This window comes from Rattus norvegicus, chromosome 1, assembly GCF_036323735.1.
Source record: "Rattus norvegicus strain BN/NHsdMcwi chromosome 1, GRCr8, whole genome shotgun sequence".
Lineage (NCBI taxonomy): Eukaryota > Metazoa > Chordata > Mammalia > Rodentia > Muridae > Rattus > Rattus norvegicus.
This window is the reverse complement of record NC_086019.1, coordinates 115,746,908-115,765,483: the sequence shown is the minus strand read 5'-3', so window position 1 is coordinate 115,765,483 and position 18,576 is coordinate 115,746,908. Positions and strand designations below refer to the sequence as shown.

General features: G+C 41.9%; 1 protein-coding gene and 1 pseudogene across 1 annotated transcript in view; one reads left to right on the top strand and one right to left on the bottom strand.

Moving 5' to 3' along the window:
* Positions 1–18,576, top strand: part of Nipa1 (NIPA magnesium transporter 1) — a 402,283-nt gene that overhangs the window by 245,020 nt on the left and 138,687 nt on the right. The window lies entirely within an intron of this gene.
* Rhoq-ps1 (ras homolog family member Q, pseudogene 1) lies at positions 4,086–6,612 on the bottom strand (annotated as a pseudogene).

The window sequence follows — 18,576 nt, the reverse complement described above, 5'->3', positions numbered from 1 at the left end:
GACCCTGAGAGCTCCCAGAGGTACAGGTTAGTAGACTATGTTCATCTTCCTATGGGGTCCCCTCATGTCAGGACCACCAATCCCCAAGTAATCCATAAAAGTCCCCAATCTGTGTCTAATGTTTGACTGTGTGTATTTCCATCTGTTTCTGTCAGCTGCTGAGTAGAGCCTCTCAGAGGATAGTTACTATTGACCACCACACTTCACTCTGATTTTATGTAGAATGTATTTTTCTTGCACAATGACTTCTTTCGTACTCACTTAGACATTAGAGCACTGCTTAGACATTAGAGCTTTGTATAAAATGTGTTGCTTTTTCACATTTAATTTCCACTGCCTTTTCTTTCTTTCTTTTTTTTTTTTAATTAACTTGAGTATTTCTTATATACATTTCGAGTGTTATTCCCTTTCCCGGTTTCCGGGCAAACATCCCCCTCCCCCCCTCCCCTTCCTTATGGGTGTTCCCCTCCCAACCCTCCCCCCATTGCCGCCCTCCCCCCCACAGTCTAGTTCACTGGGGGTTCAGTCTTAGCAGGACCCAGGGCTTCCCCTTCCACTGCTGTTCTTACTAGGATATTCATTGCTACCTATGAGGTCAGAGTCCAGGGTCAGTCCATGTATAGTCTTTAGGTAGTGGCTTAGTCCCTGGAAGCTCTGGTTGCTTGGCATTGTTGTACATATGGGGTCTCGAGCCCCTTCAAGCTCTTCCAGTTCTTTCTCTGATTCCTTCAACGGGGGTCCTATTCTCAGTTCAGTGGTTTGCTGCTGGCATTCGACTCTGTATTGGCTGTATTCTGGCTGTGTCTCTCAGGAGAGATCTACATCTGGCTCCTGTCAGTCTGCACTTCTTTGCTTCATCCATCTTGTCTAATTGGGTGGCTGTATATGTATGGGCCACATGTGGGGCAGGCTCTGAATGGGTGTTCCTTCAGTCTCTGTTTTAATCTTTGCCTCTCCCTTCCCTGCCAAGGGTATTCTTTTTCCTCATTTAAAGAAGGAGTGAAGCATTCACATTTTGATCATCCGTCTTGAGTTTCATTTGTTCTAGGGATCTAGGGTAATTCAAGCATTTGGGCTAATAGCCACTTATCAATGAGTGCATACCATGTATGTCTTTCTGTGATTGGGGTACCTCACTCAGGATGATATTTTCCAGTTCCAACCATTTGCCTACGAATTTCATAAGCTCGTTGTTTTTGATAGCTGAGTAATATTCCATTGTGTAGATGTACCACATTTTCTGTATCCATTCCTCTGTTGAAGGGCATCTGGGTTCTTTCCAGTTTCTGGCTATTATAAATAAGGCTGCAATGAACATAGTGGAGCACGTGTCTCTTTTATATGTTGAGGCATCTTTTGGGTATATGCCCAAGAGAGGTATAGCTGGATCCTCAGGCAGTTCAATGTCCAATTTTCTGAGGAACCTCCAGACTGATTTCCAGAATGGTTGTACCAGTCTGCAATCCCACCAACAATGGAGGAGTGTTCCTCTTTCTCCACATCCTCGCCAGCATCTGCTGTCGCCTGAGTTTTTGATCTTAGCCATTCTCACTGGTGTGAGGTGAAATCTCAGGGTTGTTTTGATTTGCATTTCCCTTATGACTAAAGATGTTGAACATTTCTTTAGGTGTTTCTCAGCCATTCGGCATTCCTCAGCTGTGAATTCTTTGTTCAGCTCTGAACCCCATTTTTTAATAGGGTTATTTGTTTCCCTGCGGTCTAACTTCTTGAGTTCTTTGTATATTTTGGATATAAGGCCTCTATCTGTTGTAGGATTGGTAAAGATCTTTTCCCAATCTGTTGGTTGCCGTTTTGTCCTAACCACAGTGTCCTTTGCCTTACAGAAGCTTTGCAGTTTTATGAGATCCCATTTGTCGATTCTTGATCTTAGAGCGTAAGCCATTGGTGTTTTGTTCAGGAAATTTTTTCCAGTGCCCATGTGTTCCAGATGCTTCCCTAGTTTTTCTTCTATTAGTTTGAGTGTGTCTGGTTTGATGTGGAGGTCCTTGATCCACTTGGACTTAAGCTTTGTACAGGGTGATAAGCATGGATCGATCTGCATTCTTCTACATGTTGCCCTCCAGTTGAACCAGCACCATTTGCTGAAAATGCTATCTTTTTTCCATTGGATGGTTTTGGCTCCTTTGTCAAAAATCAAGTGATCATAGATGTGTGGGTTCATTTCTGGGTCTTCAATTCTATTCCATTGGTCTATCTGTCTGTCTCTGTACCAATACCATGCAGTTTTTATCACTATTGCTCTGTAATACTGCTTGAGTTCAGGGATAGTGATTCCCCCTGAAGTCCTTTTATTGTTGAGGATAGCTTTAGCTATCCTGGGTTTTTTGTTATTCCAGATGAATTTGCAAATTGTTCTGTCTAACTCTTTGAAGAATTGGATTGGTATTTTGATGGGGATTGCATTGAATCTGTAGATTGCTTTTGGTAAAATGGCCATTTTTACTATATTAATCCTGCCAATCCATGAGCATGGGAGATCTTTCCATCTTCTGAGGTCTTCTTCAATTTCTTTCCTCAGTGTCTTGAAGTTCTTATTGTACAGATCTTTTACTTGCTTGGTTAAAGTCACACCGAGGTACTTTATATTATTTGGGTCTATTATGAAGGGTGTCGTTTCCCTAATTTCTTTCTCAGCTTGTTTCTCTTTTGTATAGAGGAAGGCAACTGATTTATTTGAGTTAATTTTATACCCAGCCACTTTGCTGAAGTTGTTTATCAGCTTTAGTAGTTCTCTGGTGGAACTTTTGGGATCACTTAAATATACTATCATGTCATCTGCAAATAGTGATATTTTGACCTCTTCTTTTCCAATCTGTATCCCCTTGATCTCCTTTTGTTGTCTGATTGCTCTGGCTAGAACTTCAAGAACTACATTGAATAAGTAGGGAGAGAGTGGGCAGCCTTGTCTAGTCCCTGATTTTAGTGGCATTGCTTCAAGTTTCTCTCCATTTAGTTTAATGTTAGCAACTGGTTTGCTGTATATGGCTTTTACTATGTTTAGGTATGGGCCTTGAATTCCTATTCTTTCCAGGACTTTTATCATGAAGGGGTGTTGAATTTTGTCAAATGCTTTCTCAGCATCTAATGAAATGATCATGTGGTTCTGTTCTTTCAGTTTGTTTATATAATGGATCACATTGATGGTTTTCCGTATATTAAACCATCCCTGCATGCCTGGGATGAAGCCTACTTGATCATGGTGGATGATTGTTTTGATGTGCTCTTGAATTCGGTTTGCCAGAATTTTATTGAGTATTTTTGCGTCGATATTCATAAGGGAAATTGGTCTGAAGTTCTCTTTCTTTGTTGTGTCTTTGTGTGGTTTAGGTATAAGAGTAATTGTGGCTTCATAGAAGGTATTCGGTAGTGATCCATCTGTTTCAATTTTGTGGAATAGTTTGGATAATATTGGTATGAGGTCTTCTATGAAGGTTTGATAGAATTCTGCACTAAACCCGTCTGGACCTGGGCTCTTTTTGGTTGGGAGACCTTTAATGACTGCTTCTATTTCCTTAGGAGTTATGGGGTTGTTTAACTGGTTTATCTGTTCCTGATTTAACTTCGATACCTGGTATCTGTCTAGGAAATTGTCCATTTCCTGAAGATTTTCAAGTTTTGTTGAATATAGGTTTTTATAGTAAGATCTGATGATTTTTTGAATTTCCTCTGAATCTGTAGTTATGTCTCCCTTTTCATTTCTGATTTTGTTAATTTGGACGCACTCTCTGTGTCCTCTCGTTAGTCTGGCTAAGGGTTTATCCATCTTGTTGATTTTCTCAAAGAACCAACTTTTGGTTCTGTTGATTCTTTCTATGGTCCTTTTTGTTTCTACTTGGTTGATTTCAGCTCTGAGTTTGATTATTTCCTGCCTTCTACTCCTCCTGGGTGTATTTGCTTCTTTTTGTTCTAGAGCTTTTAGGTGTGCTGTCAAGCTGCTGACATATGCTCTTTCCTGTTTCTTTCTGCAGGCACTCAGCGCTATGAGTTTTCCTCTTAGCACAGCTTTCATTGTGTCCCATAAGTTTGGGTATGTTGTACCTTCATTTTCATTAAATTCTAAAAAGTTTTTAATTTCTTTCTTTCTTTTTTTTTTGGAAATGAATAATACTTTACTGTCTTGATTCCTTCATATCATAGGTTTGACAACTTAGCTAGTACGTTAGCCGACTATACAATTTCTTTCAATTCTATCTAAAAACAGACCGAAACTAAATGGGAAATTTACAGAAGTCCCATTTGAGCATACATAAATAAGGCCACGATATACCCAATGTGAACCGCCACTGCCTGAGGACATCCTGCGTCCACTTCCAAGAGAGCTCTTGTCAGTAGACGGTCTGCTACCGCGTGGGGAGTGTGGTGCTCATATTTTAAAAACTCCTACAAAGCTCACATGCAAGACAGTACATCTAGATTTGTGACTGGTATGAACATTTAAGGCTGTCATTTTCAAGTATAAATGTTTAGTGTTCCATTACCCAATCTGTGCACTAGACAAAGCTTAAGCACAAACCATGGAAGATAACAGAAGCTTGCTAAAGACAGAGATGTCGTAGTTTAAGCAACAGCAACTTTGAACCTAAGGGAGGCTGGTACCAATGTGTGGATTCGCTTGTGCTTCCCCAGACTGCATGAGGTGGTTCACATGGAAGCTTTGCCTACACTACTGTCTGTTGCATGGCATTTAGAATAAGGCAGATCCATAGCAGACGGAAGAAGAAAGCCAACGAGGTAGCAGCCAGTTATTAGGATGGTTTCCCTCCAGTACACTTGGATGGCCGATTCCCCAGAGAAGGGTAAGCAAGGCTGCAGTACACCAGATAAGCTTTACAAAGGACATGAAGGTGTCTGCAAGACTTTTCACACACACCCTGTCTGTGGCATTAAAAAGTCTCCTCTATTTCTGGCTTAGTGAGATGTAGCGTGGGGAGTGTGTTCTTGCCTCATGCTCTAGGTGTGTACGTAAGCTGTGGTGTGTAGACCTTCTGCTGTGGACACACTATCTGCAGCTCCAAGTGGCCATCAGCTTACCATGGAAGCAGATACCCACAAATTCCACGTGACATGCTCGCATCTCAGGTCTTTCCTCTCACACGACTGAATGTTTCTGAGGTTTGCTCACTTATTTCATTTGATGTACACAGCCAGTGTAGGAATTAGAAAAATGGCCAACTAATTCAGAGCCAAACTGAGTTCAGGATTATGGTAAACAATGACCCATTTTTACATGTTACTTTTGCATGTATTTCATGCACTTTAGATAAAAGCAAACTAGAGCTACAGTTGCCAGAGGCCATGTTACTGTTTAATGCACATTAACTAAAATGTGGACACTTTTAGTGTTATGATCAATGCAGTCATGACCTATTAAACTTGGCATTCTTTATGAAGCACACTAAGCTTCACTATAGAAATGTGTGCAGTACACTTCATTTGTGCTCAAGTGTAATAAAGCATCGGTTGGCTTAGATCTCAATTCTTTCCTTAGGTGTGGCCCATCTCCTGTACATTCGGAGCGACCTTTGGCTACGTGGCTGGCCTGGTTATCTCGCCACTCTGGATATACTGGAATAGAAAGCAACTTACATACAAGAACAATTAAGAGGAGAAGGGAGAGAAGTGATTTCTTTGTGCAGAGTCCATAAGGGCTGTGCAGAAGTGTACATGGTCAAAGCCGAGCCGTCCATTGACAGCACTGTGGTTTTCTAAATGTCATTTCAACATGATGTGATTGTAGCTTTTTAACTATGAAACCCCTGAGAGATTGTACCTTCTAGTTGAAATAAAGTATTTATAGTAGATTGTGGCTTCAGATGCTGTTCGCTGCCGCTTAGACCTTTATGAAACATTCTCAATGAACTCTGTAGGATGCTGAGGACAGGCTCCCTCCCCCCTCAAGTTAAACTGCTTCATTGTAAGAGGTCAGGACATTGCTGTAGCATTTCAAATGCTTTCTGGGAGAAATGACAGTTTCCTTGGCCACTAAAGATGTTTCTCACGTAATCAAACAACAGTTTATACATCTTGATCCTATTCTCTTTTTTACTGTGTGTTTCTTTGGAGTTAAAATGGCTATGATAGCCTCGTCAAACACAGTCTTCAAACCCTTCTGGGTCAGAGCTGAGCATTCCACATAGCAGCATGCGCCGATCTCTTTTGCTAGTTTCTGTCCTTGTTCCACACAGACAGGTTTTTCTTTCATGTCATTCAGTCTTGCTAAAGTTTTGGGGTCATCTCGGAGATCAATCTGAGTTCCTATTAACAAGAAGGGGACATTTGGTGCATATTCCTTTAGTTCTGGTACCCATTCCTCCTTTACATTTTGAAATGAGGCTGGATTTACCACAGAGAAGCATATGAGGAAGACGTCAGTCATGGGGTAAGATAAAGGCCTCAGACGATCATAGTCTTCCTGTCCAGCTGTGTCATAGAGTCCCAAGAGGTACTGCTTGTCCCCCACGGTGACGCTGTCGAAGACAGTGGGCACGTACTCCTCGGGGAAGGCGTCGTTGGCATAGCTCATGAGCAGGCACCTCTTACCCACCGCCCCGTCGCCGACCACCACGCACTTGAGCATCAGCGCGCCGGGCCGTGAGCCATGCTGCGGCCATTCGGCCTCAGGGCATGGTCCCCCCGGAGCTCTCAGCCCCAGCCCGCCTGGGGGGTCCGCCCCCTCCCACCCCCCCCCCGGCCCCATGCAGCGGTTCCCCTGACTGGAGGGGAAGGTGCGGCGGGCCCGGAGCGCAGCCGCCGCCGCTTCGGATCGCTACCCGGCTCCCCGCCCTGGATTTAATTTCTTTCTTTATTTCTTCCTTGACCAGGTTATCATTGAGTAGAGCATTGTTCAATTTCCACGTATATGTGGGCATTCTTCCCTTATTGTTATTGAAGACCAGTTTTAGGCCGTGGTGGTCCGATAGCACGCATGGGATTATTTCTATCTTTCTGTACCTGTTGAGGCCCGTTTTTTGACCAATTATATGGTCAATTTTGGAGAAAGTACCATGAGGAGCTGAGAAGAAAGTATATCCTTTTGCTTTAGGATAGAATGTTCTATAAATATCCGTTAAGTCCATTTGGCTCATGACTTCTCTTAGTCTGTCTACGTCTCTGTTTAATTTCTGTTTCCATGATCTGTCCATTGATGAGAGTGGGGTGTTGAAATCTCCCACTATTATTGTGTGAGGTACAATGTGTGTTTTGAGCTTTAGTAAGGTTTCTTTTACGTATGTAGGTGCCCTTGTATTTGGGGCATAGATATTTAGGATTGAGAGTTCATCTTGGTGGATTTTTCCTTTGAGGAATATATGAAGTGTCCTTCCTTATCTTTTTTGATGACTTTTAGTTGAAAATTGATTTTATTTGATATTAGAATGGCTACTCCAGCTTGCTTCTTCTGACCATTTGCTTGGAAAGTTGTTTTCCAGCCTTTCACTCTGAGGTAGTGTCTGTCTTTGTCTCTGAGGTGTGTTTCCTGTAGGCAGCAGAATGCAGGGTCCTCGTTGCGTATCCAGTTTGTTAATCTATGTCTTTTTATTGGGGAGTTGAGGCCATTGATGTTGAGAGATATTAAGGAATAGTGATTATTGCTTCCCGTTATATTCATATTTGGATGTGAGGTTATGTTTGTGTGCTTTCATTCTCTTTGTTTTGTTGCCAAGACGATTAGTTTCTTGCTTCTTCTAGGGTATAGCTTGCCTCCTTATGTTGGGCTTTACCATTTATTATCCTTTGTAGTGCTGGATTTGTAGAAAGATATTGTGTAAATTTTGTTTTGTCATGGAATATCTTGGTTTCTCCATCTATGTTAATTGAGAGTTTTGCAGGATACAGTAACCTGGGCTGGCATTTGTGTTCTCTTAGGGTTTGTATGACATCAGTCCAGGATCTTCTGGCCTTCATAGTTTCTGGTGAAAAGTCTGGTGTGATTCTGATAGGTCTGCCTTTATATGTTACTTGACCTTTTTCCCTTACTGCTTTTAATATTCTTTCTTTATTTTGTGCATTTGGTGTTTTGACTATTATGTGACGGGAGGTGTTTCTTTTCTGGTCCAATCTATTTGGAGTTCTGTAGGCTTCTTGTATGCCTATGGGTATCTCTTTTTTTAGGTTAGGGAAGTTTTCTTCTATGATTTTGTTGAAGATATTTACTGGTCCTTTGAGCTGGGAGTCTTCACTCTCTTCTATACCTATTATCCTTAGGTTTGATCTTCTCATTGAGTCCTGGATTTCCTGTATGTTTTGGACCTGTAGCTTTTTCTGCTTTACATTATCTTTGACAGTTGAGTCAATGATTTCTATGGAATCTTCTGGTCCTGAGATTCTCTCTTCCATCTCTTGTATTCTGTTGGTAAAGCTTGTATCTACAGCTCCTTGTTTCTTCTTTTGGTTTTCTATATCCAGGGTTGTTTCCATGTGTTCTTTCTTGATTGCTTCTATTTCCATTTTTAATTCCTTCAACTGTTTGATTGTGTTTTCCTGGAATTCTTTCAGGGATTTTTGTGTCTCCTCTCTATGGGCTTCTACTTGTTTATTTATGTTTTCCTGGAATTCTTTCAGGGATTTTTGCGATTCCTTTCTGTAGGCTTTTACTTGTTTATTAATGTTTTCCTGTGTTTCCCTAAGGGAGTTCTTCACGTCTTTCTTGAAGTCCTCCAGCATCATGATCAAATATGATTTTGAAACTAGATCTTGCTTTTCTGGTGTGTTTGGATATTCCATGTTTGTTTTGGTGGGAGAATTGGGCTTCGATGATTCCATGTAGTCTTGGTTTCTGTTGCTTGGGTTCCTGCGCTTGCCTCTCGCCATCAGATTATCTCTAGTGTTACTTTGTTCTGCTATTTCTGACAGTGGCTAGACTGTCCTATAAGCCTGTGTGTCAGGAGTGCTGTAGACCTGTTTTCCTGTTTTCTTTCAGCCTGTTATGGCGATAGAGTGTTCTGCTTTTGGGTGTGTAGTTTTCCCTCTCTACAGGTCTTCAGCTGTTCCTGTGGGCCTGTGTCTTGAGTTCACCAGACAGGTCACTTGCAGCAGAAAAGTTGGTCTTACCTGTGGTCCCGAGGCTCAAGTTTGCTCGCGGGGTGCTGCCCAAGAGCTCTCCGCGGCAGCAGCAACCAGGAAGATCTGTGCCGCCGTTTCCGGGAGCTTCAGTGCACCAGGGTTCCAGATGGCGTTTGGTGTTTTCCTCTGGCATCCGAGATGTATGTGCAGAGAGCAGTCTCTTCTGGTTTCCCAGGCTTGTCTGCCTCTCTGAAGGTTTAGCTCTCCCTCCCACGGGATTTGGGTGCAGAGAACTGTTTATCCGGTCTGTTTCTTTCAGGTTCCGGCGGTGTCTCTGATTACTAATTTTTTGACAAGCCAACACCAATGAATTTGGGGCCTTTATTTTAGCATGGTAACATTTGCATTAGAAATTTACCATATTTTTCATTTAAACTTATCAGTATATGACTCAAAGCACATTCAGAAGTAGCCTACAGGACCAGCCATCTCCACAACTCCTTTGATCTTTCCAAGATGGCATGTTGTGTTTCTAGAGAGATGTCTCTAAAATGTGATAGATAGTACATACCTAAGAGTCTAGCCCTTGGGAGGCAGAGGCAGGAGGATTGCGGGTTCAAGGCAGTCTGAGTAACACCGTGAGGACTTGTCTCAAAAAATTAAGGACTTGGGGATGGCTCAGAAGACTTACAGCATGTGTTACCCTTGCAGAGGACCTAAGTACAGTGCCCAGCACCTACGCTGGTGTCTCACAACCACCTGCAGTTCCAACTTGGGGTGATTCAGTGTCTTTTTCTGGACTCAGTGGGTGTTGGAACATGCTCTAAGAATGGAGTCATGCGAGAAGACAAGTGCTTGTGAGAAGACAAGAGACCTCTGTGATCTCAGTTTCCTCAGAACACAGAACTGTTCTTGGATTACGCTCTTGTGACACTCGCAGGTGTAGCAGATAGGAATAAGTTTACTTCAGATTGTTAACTACAACTTGATATTGTTATTTCTTTATATGCTTCTATGGAAACACATGGTTTTCTGAGTGTAGCCTGCCTGCCATGTACAGCTGGTGTGTCACGGGCAGCTTGTTTGCCATGTATGGCTTGACTGTCATGTATGGTTTCTCCTTGTGATTATACATACTCACGTGACTCTCATAGTATAAATTGTCTGGTGCAGAGGATAAAGTTGGCTATTGCGTGAGACTGTTGTCTGCTTCACTTATCAGCTCCATTCTCCAGGTCCCACCACTTCTAGAGAGACAAGCACGTGACCACTGTGATCATCTGATCGCCACCCCTCACATACACATAATATAACATAAAATAAATCATTATTTTAAAAAACTGAGGGTTTAGAGGGTCTTGAGAGATGGCTCAGTGCTTAAAAACACTCATAGCCGTTACAGAGGGTCGGGGCTTTGTTCCTAGAACCCACGTGGTGGCTCACAACCATCTGTAATGTCAGTTCCAGGAATTCAACTTCTTCTAGCACCTGAGGGTACTGTACACATGTGGTGCATATTCATATATACAGACAAAACGTCCATATATGTAAAACACGTTTCTGTTTTCTTAAAGACTTATTTATTATATATAAGTACACTGTAGCTGTTTTCAGACACATAAGAAGAGGGCATCAGATCTCATTATAGGTTGTTCGTGAGCCACCATGTGGTTGCTGGGATTTGAACTCAGGATGTCTGGAAGAGCAGTAGTGCTCTTAACTGCTGAGCCATCTCTCCAGCCCCACTTTTCTGTTTTTAATTAAAAATATTTTTATACAATGTATTCTGATTATGGTTTCTCCTTTCCTAGCTCCTCCCATATTCTCCACACTGCCCCACTCACCCAAATCTATATTCTTTCTTGTCTCTCTCATTAGAAAGCAAACAGGAATCAAAAAAATATGATATAATATGATAAAAAACATAAACCAGAATAGGACTAAACACACACACACACACACACACACACACACACACACACACACACACACAGAAGACCTAAAGAAAACACATACAAATGCAGAGACACAAATTTTGGCACATATACAAAACCTATAAAAACAAAATCAGAAAGCATGATATATAAACAAAAGATCTATAAAGTTAAAAAAAAAACACCCAGACAAACTATTGTGAGACCAAATATCCCTACAAAAATACCATAGAGTTAATTTTGTGTTGACCATCTACTGCTGGGCATAGGGTTTGGCTTTAAGAGAGGTTTGTATACACAAGTGAGACTCAGTTAAATTTTCTTTTGCAAGTAGTTATAAACTAGTAATAACTTCTGGGTTAGGGATGGGGCTGTGTCCACTTTCTCTCTCAGGGCTATTTTGCTTATCTGTGACTCTACCAGTCACCTCCTGGGAGTGGAGTGAACTCATGCCATTCCTGTCCCATTTGAGTGCTGGCTTTACTTAATGATGCAGTCCAGGTCTCTGTTTGTCACAGACATGATGAATAATGTTCCTTTGTGTATGCCTCGATGCTCTGTGGTGGATACCCAATGCTGCTCCTTGCTGAGAGCTGTGGTGATTACATTGAAATGACCATGGAGCATGGAAGTTCCCTCAAGACTCTGGTCTCAGCCCTGAGAAGTCGCAGTCAGAGGTGGGGCCACTGGATCAGCTCCTCTGTCTGTGTCTGTTTGGGGTTTCACCATGGAGCTGTCTGCAGCTGTCACATTCTCGGCAGAAGTACCCTGGAGTTCCAGTTTCTTTGTCCCCTTCAGCACCAGTTACTTCCCATTTTCAATAGTTATTCTTGAAATGGGCATGAAGTGGTTTTTGATTGTGGTTGTAAGTTATTATTGGCATACGCTCATTTTGAGGGGACATGTTGACATTTTCATGCATGCGCAGTGTGATTTGACCACATTTATACCTCTACTTTATCTCTTACACCTCAGTCCCATCCCACCAACCCCTTCCCCCAATATCCCTACATGTCTGTCTTCTATTTTCATGTTCTTGGGTCATGATGGCTAAAGAAACCCCATTTTATGCCTGACATCCATCTTGGTACCCACTAGCCTTTGTCTCTGACTCCAGTCCCTGGAAGATAAGTCCCCAGCACCCCTGACTCAGTGAATCCCACCCTGAAATGTACAGCTACGACCATCTACTTGTGATGATACGACCAATTGCTTTTTTGGCTCCTATAACCTGCTTATGAAGGACGAAAAGCATTCTTTTGAGTTGCCTTAGCCACTTCACTTGGCAGAACAGACTAGTCTTTGGTTGCTTGTGTAGGTTTTGAAGATCTTCTTGTGGACTTCACGTTTAATAATCCTTCCCTCACTCTCTTTCTCATCCCAGCTCAAATTTGGCTCAGAGACTGCTGTCCTGTTATCCTGCTGGCAGTAACTAATCAATGTCTTAACTTTAATTGGATTGAGTCTGTGGTCTTTTCTTAAGAGTCGCAAACTCCACAGCAGTGCCTTTTCTATTCTGCACACAGAAGAAATCATTTCCCACCTGCACTTCTCAGTCTGGCTTACATCACCTAATGTGATGATGTCCATTCCATCTGCCTTCCTGGGGACAATATAACGATGCTGATTTTATTTATGTACTTACACGGGTGTTTATTGTTCTCAGCCTGCCCTGAACTCACTATGTAGCCATCGATGATGTTACACTTCTAATCTGTTAGGATTTCTATGGTTGTGAAGAGACGCTGAGATCACAGAACTCTTACAAAGAGAAGCATTTAATTGAGGCATGCTTGCAGTATCAGAGGTTTAGCCTATTGTCATGGAGGAAAGCATGCTGGCATGCAAGTAGACATGGCGCTGGAGAAATAGGTGAGGATTCTACATCCTGATCCACAGGCAGCAAGGAGAGAAAGTCACTGGACCTGACTGGGGCTTCTGAAAAATCTCAAAGCCCACCTCCTGTAACACTCTTACTCCAATAAGGCAGCACCTCCTTATTCTTTCAAATAATGCCATTCCCTGGTGACCAAACATTCCAATTGATGAGCCTATGGGGGCCATTGTCATCTAAACTACCACAGCCACCATACTGGTTTTATATGATGCTGGACAAGCTCTCTTTCCACTGAAATGCATTCCCAGCCTCTTGTTTGAGGATCTGACTTGCATTTCAAATGGCTGGTTATGTTGAGCATTTTGTCATGTGTGGGCTGACTATGTATGTGCCTGGCTTTGGAGAGATGTCCGTCCATATCTCTGGACTATTTTTAATTGCAATTACTCTTCCTTTATTGCCAAGCTGCTTTCTTTTTTTGGGGGGGGGGAGGGTTTATTCAGCTTACACCTCCATGTTGCTGTTCATCACCAAAGGAAGTCCGGACTGGAACTCAAGCGGGGCAGGAAGCAGGAGCTGATGAAGAGGCCACGGAGGGATGTTTCTTACTGGCTTGCTTCCCCTGGCTTGCTCAGCTTTCTTTCTTATAGAACCCCAGACTACCAGTCCAGGGATGGTACCACCCACAATGGACTGGGTCCTCCCACCTTGATCACTAGTTGAGAAAATGCCTTACAGCTGGGTTTCCTGGAGGCATTTCCTCAAGGGAGTCTCCTTTCTCTGTGATAACTCCAGCTTGTGTCAACTTGACACACAAAACTAGCCAGTACACTAGTGTTATGCTGATTTTCCAAATAAAATTTCATCATGCTTTCTCTCTCTTGGATTGTTGAATGGCTCTGCTCTTCTGTAACTAAATCTATAGTCCTTTATCTACATGGCTGACAATGTCCTCCCTGATCTGGTCTTTTCTATTCCACTAACTTCCTCCCCTACAGCGCTGGAAGCTTCTGGAGCCTGTTCTCTCCTCCTCTTCGTAGTTTCACTGTTGAACAAAGTTCTGGAAACCCAATAAAGCTTTCTTGAACAAATGGGCAGGACATAAAATTTAAAATAAGTGTTTAAGACCAGGCTCGGTGGCAGAGATAGACCACTTAGTCTGATTCTCAAGCATCTGTTAGGCCATTGCATCGAGCCTGTTGATAAGAGAGCACCCTCATAGTCTGCACTGTATTAACTAGTAAACTAACTCCTGTTCCAATGGACTCAGTCAAACAAAGATTTCTTTAGGAAAATGTAATGTCCAACTAATTTGAGCATGATGAACTTATGGGGAAAAGAGATGAAAAGCTTATTTGTGAAGTGACAAATGTCCTAGAAACCCAAGCAAATAGCCCAGCCTTCAAGGCTCAAATCTTAAAGCACAGAATGTGGATTGGTTGCAAAGGACACCTGTCTGCCTGAGGCCCGCAGCTCCAGCCTTAGCCTTATCAACTGTATCCAACTCTGAGCAAAGCCCTGCTGAGACAAGGTGTGGTCAAGTGGCTCTGAGGTTTGACAAACTCCCCAGCAAGGCGTTAGCTCTTTAAAATAAGATTCCATAGGTGTGGAGATTCCCACTTTCAGCGAATAAACTCTTCTTACTGTTGAGATACATTAACGACACCGTTGTTTTTTTGCTTTTTTTTTGTTTGTTTTGTTTTTTACTGATACTGTGATTCAGAATTCAGCATTTTACAAGGTCCTGGGAACTTGTTTGCAAACTTGTTTGCTTTAAGAAAAGCCAGTCCTGGTGAACATGATCTGTCCTATGAGACCTGTGAGGGAACTTAGTTAGCTAAAGCTGCTGCAGCAGTTTCCAGCCCAGGGAATAAAAGCATTGCCCAGTTGACAGCTGTGCACACCTGCTGCCTTCTCCACTCCCTGCCCTACTTTCTGAGGGTTCAACTAACCCCAACCTTCCCCAATCAGATTCCTTCAAGCTTTTGAACAAACTTGGTGGCCAATGATATTGAGTCTTTCACTGTAAGCACAGAACGGTAGGTGGGTTAAAATGTTAGTGGTAAATACTTTGTAATGGATTTTTCCCTCCACCAAGGTGTTTCTCAACCGTACTAGTTAAAGAGATTAGAAATTATGAATCTTCCACTGTTAAACCAGACAACAACTTCTTTTGGATGTGTGTGTGTGAGTGTGTGTGTGTGTGTGTGTGTGTGTGTGTGTGTGTGTTTGTGTGTGTGTGTGTGTGTGTGTGTGTGTGTGTGTTTGTGTATGGGTAACTAGGAACTAAACTTAGGACCTCATGAGTACCAAGCATGCACTCTACCACTGAACTACAGTTCAGCCCCTTTGTTTTTTCCCCCATCTTTATTAAATTGGGTATTTCTTATTTACATTTCAAATGTTATCCTTTCCTGGTTTCCATGCCACCATCTCCCAAACCCTCCCCCTCCCATTCTCTATGGGTGTTCCCCTCCCAATCCTCCCCCCATTACCATCCTCCCCACAAGAATCCTGTTCACTGGGGTCCAGCCTTGGCAGGACTAAGGGCTTCCCCTTCTACTGGTGCCCTTACTAGGCTATTTATTGCTACCTATGAGGTTGGAGCCCAGGGTCAGTCCATGTATAGTCTTTGGGTAGTGGCTTAGTCCCTGGAAGCTCTGGTTGGTTGGCATTGTTGTTCATATGGGGTCTCGAGCCCCTTCAAGCTCTTTCAGTCCTTTCTCTGATTCCTTCAATGGGGGTCCCATTCTCATTCAGTGGTTTGCTGCTGGCATTTGCCTATATATTTGCTGTATTCTGGCTGTGTCTCTCAGGAGAGATCTACATCCGGTTCCTGTCAGCCTGTACTTCTTTGGTTCATCCATCTTATCTAGTTTGGTGGCTGTATATGTATGGGCCACATGTGAGACAGGCTCTGAATGGGTGTTACTTCTGCCTCTGTTCTAAACTTTGCCTCCCTATTCCCTCCCAAGGGTATTCTTGTTTCCCTTTTAAAGAAGGAGTGAAGCATTCGCATTTTGGTCATCCTTCTTGAGTTTCATGTGTTCTGTGCATGTAGGGTAATTTGAGCATTTGGGCTAATATCCACTTATCAATGAGTGCATACCATGTGTGTTTTTCTGTGATTGAGTTACCTCACTCAGGATGATATTTTCCAGTTCCATCCATTTGCTTATGAATTTCATAAAGTCATTGTTTTTGATAGCTGAGTAATATTCCATTGTGTAGATGTACCACATTTTCTGTATCCATTCCTCTGTGGAAGGGCAACTGTGTTCTTTCCAGTTTCTGGCTATTATAAATAAGGCAGCTATGAACATAGTGGAGCACGTGTCTTTGTTATATGTTGGGGCATCTTTTGGGTATATGCCCAAGAGAGGTAGAGCTGGGTCCTCTGTTAGCACAATGTCCAATTTTCTGAGGAACCTCCAGATTGATTTCCAGAATGGTTGTACCAGTCTGCAATCCCACCAACAGTGGAGGAGTGTTCCTCTTTCTCCACATCCTCATCAGCATCTGCTGTCACCTGAGTTTTTGATCTTAGCCATTCTCACTGGTGCGAGGTGAAATCTCAGGGTTGTTTTGATTTGCATTTCCCTTATGACTAAAGATGTTGAACATTTCTTTAGGTGTTTCTCAGCCATTCGGCATTCCTCAGCTGTTAATTCTTTGTTTAGCTCTGAACCCCATTTTTAAATAGGGTTATTCGTCTCCCTACAGTCTAACTTCATGAGTTCTTTATATATTTTGGATATAAGCCTTATATCAGTTGTAGGATTGGTAAAGATCTTTTCGTAATCTGTTGGTTGCTGTTTTGTCCTAACAACAGTGTCTTTTGCCTTACAGAAGCTTTGTAGTTTTATGAGATCCCATTTGTTGATTCTTGATCTTAGAACATAAGCCACTGGTGTTTTGTTCAGGAAATTTTTTCCAGTACGTATGTGTTCCAGATTCTTCCCCACTTTTTTCTTCTATTAGTTTGAGTGTATCTGGTTTGATGTGGAGGTCCTTGATCCACTTGGACTTAAGCTTTGTACAGGGTGATAAGCATGGATCGATCTGCATTCTTCTACATGCTGATCTCCAGTTGAACCAGCACCATTTGCCAAAAATGCTTTTTTCCATTGGATGGTTTTGGCTCCTTTGTCAAAAATCAAGTGACCATAAGTGTGTGGGTTCATTTCTGGGTCTTCAATTCTATTCCACTGGTCTATCTGTCTGTCTCTGTACCAATACCATGCAGTTTTTATCACTATTGCTCTGTAATACTGCTTGAATTCAGGGATAATGATTCCCCCTGAAGTCCTTTTATTGTTGAGGATAGTTTTAGCTATCTTGGGTTTTTTGTTATTCCAGATGAATTTGCAAATTGTTTTGTTTAACTCTCTGAAGAATTGGATTGGAATTTTGATGGGGATTGCATCGAATTTGTAGATTGCTTTTGGTAAAACGGTCATTTTTACTATATTAATCCTGCCAATCCATGAGCATGGGAGATCTTTCCATCTTCTGACATCTTCTTCAATATCTTTCTTCAGAGGCTTGAAGTTCTTATCATACAGGACTTTCACTTGCTTGGTTAAAGTCACACTGAGGTATTTTATGTTATTTGGGACTATTATGAAGGGTGTCATTTCCCTAATTTCTTTCTTGGCTTGTTTCTCTTTTGTATAGAGGAAGGCTGCTGATTTATTTGAGTTAATTTTATACCCAGCCACTTTGCTGAAGGTGTTTATCAGGTTTAGTAGTTCTCTGGTGGAACTTTTGGGATCACTTAAATATACTATCATATCATCTGCAAATAGTGATATTTTGACTTCTTCCTTTCCAATCTGTATCCCTTTGATCTCTTTTTGTTGTCTGATTGCTCTGGCTAGGACTTCAAGAACTATAATGAGTAAGTAGGGAGAGAATGGGCAGCCTTGTCTAGTCCCTGATTTTAGTGGGATTGCTTCAAGTTTCTCTCCATTTAGTTTAATGTTAGCTACTGGTTTGCTGTATATGGCTTTTTACTATGTTTAGATATGGGCCTTGAATTCCTGTTCTTTCCAGGACTTTTATCATGAAGGGGTGTTGAATTTTGTCAAAGGCTTTCTCAGCATCTAATGAAATGACCATGTGGGTTTTATCGTTCATTTTTTTTACATAGTGGATTACGTTGATGTTTTTGTGTATATTAAACCATCCCTGCATCCCTGGGATGTAGCCTACTTGATCATGATGGATTATTGTCTTGATGTGTTCTTGCATTCGGTTTGCAAGAATTTTATGGAGTATGTTTGCATTGATATTCATAAGGGAAATTGGTCTGAAGTTCTCTTTCTCTGTTGTGTCTTTGTGTGGTTTAGGTACAAGTGTAATTGTGGCTTAAGAAAAGGATTTCGGTAGTGCTCCATCTGTTTCAATTTTGTAGAATAGTTTAGATAGTATTGGTATGAGGTCTTCTATGAAGGTCTGAGAGAATTGTGCACTGAACCCATCTGTACAAGGGCTCTTTTTGGTTGGGAGACTTTTAATGACTGCTTCTATTTCCTTAGGAGTTATGGGGTTGTTTAAATGGTTTATCTGTTCCTGATTTAACTTCAGTACCTGGTGTCTGTCTAGGAAATTGTCCATTTCCTGCAGATTTTCAAGTTTTGTTGAATATAGGTTGTAGTAGGATCTGATGATTTTTGGAATTTCCTTTGATTCTGTTGTCATGTCTCCCTTTTCATTTCTGATTTTGTTAATTTGGACACACTCTCTGTGTCCTCTGCTTAGTCTGGCTAAGGGTTTATCTAT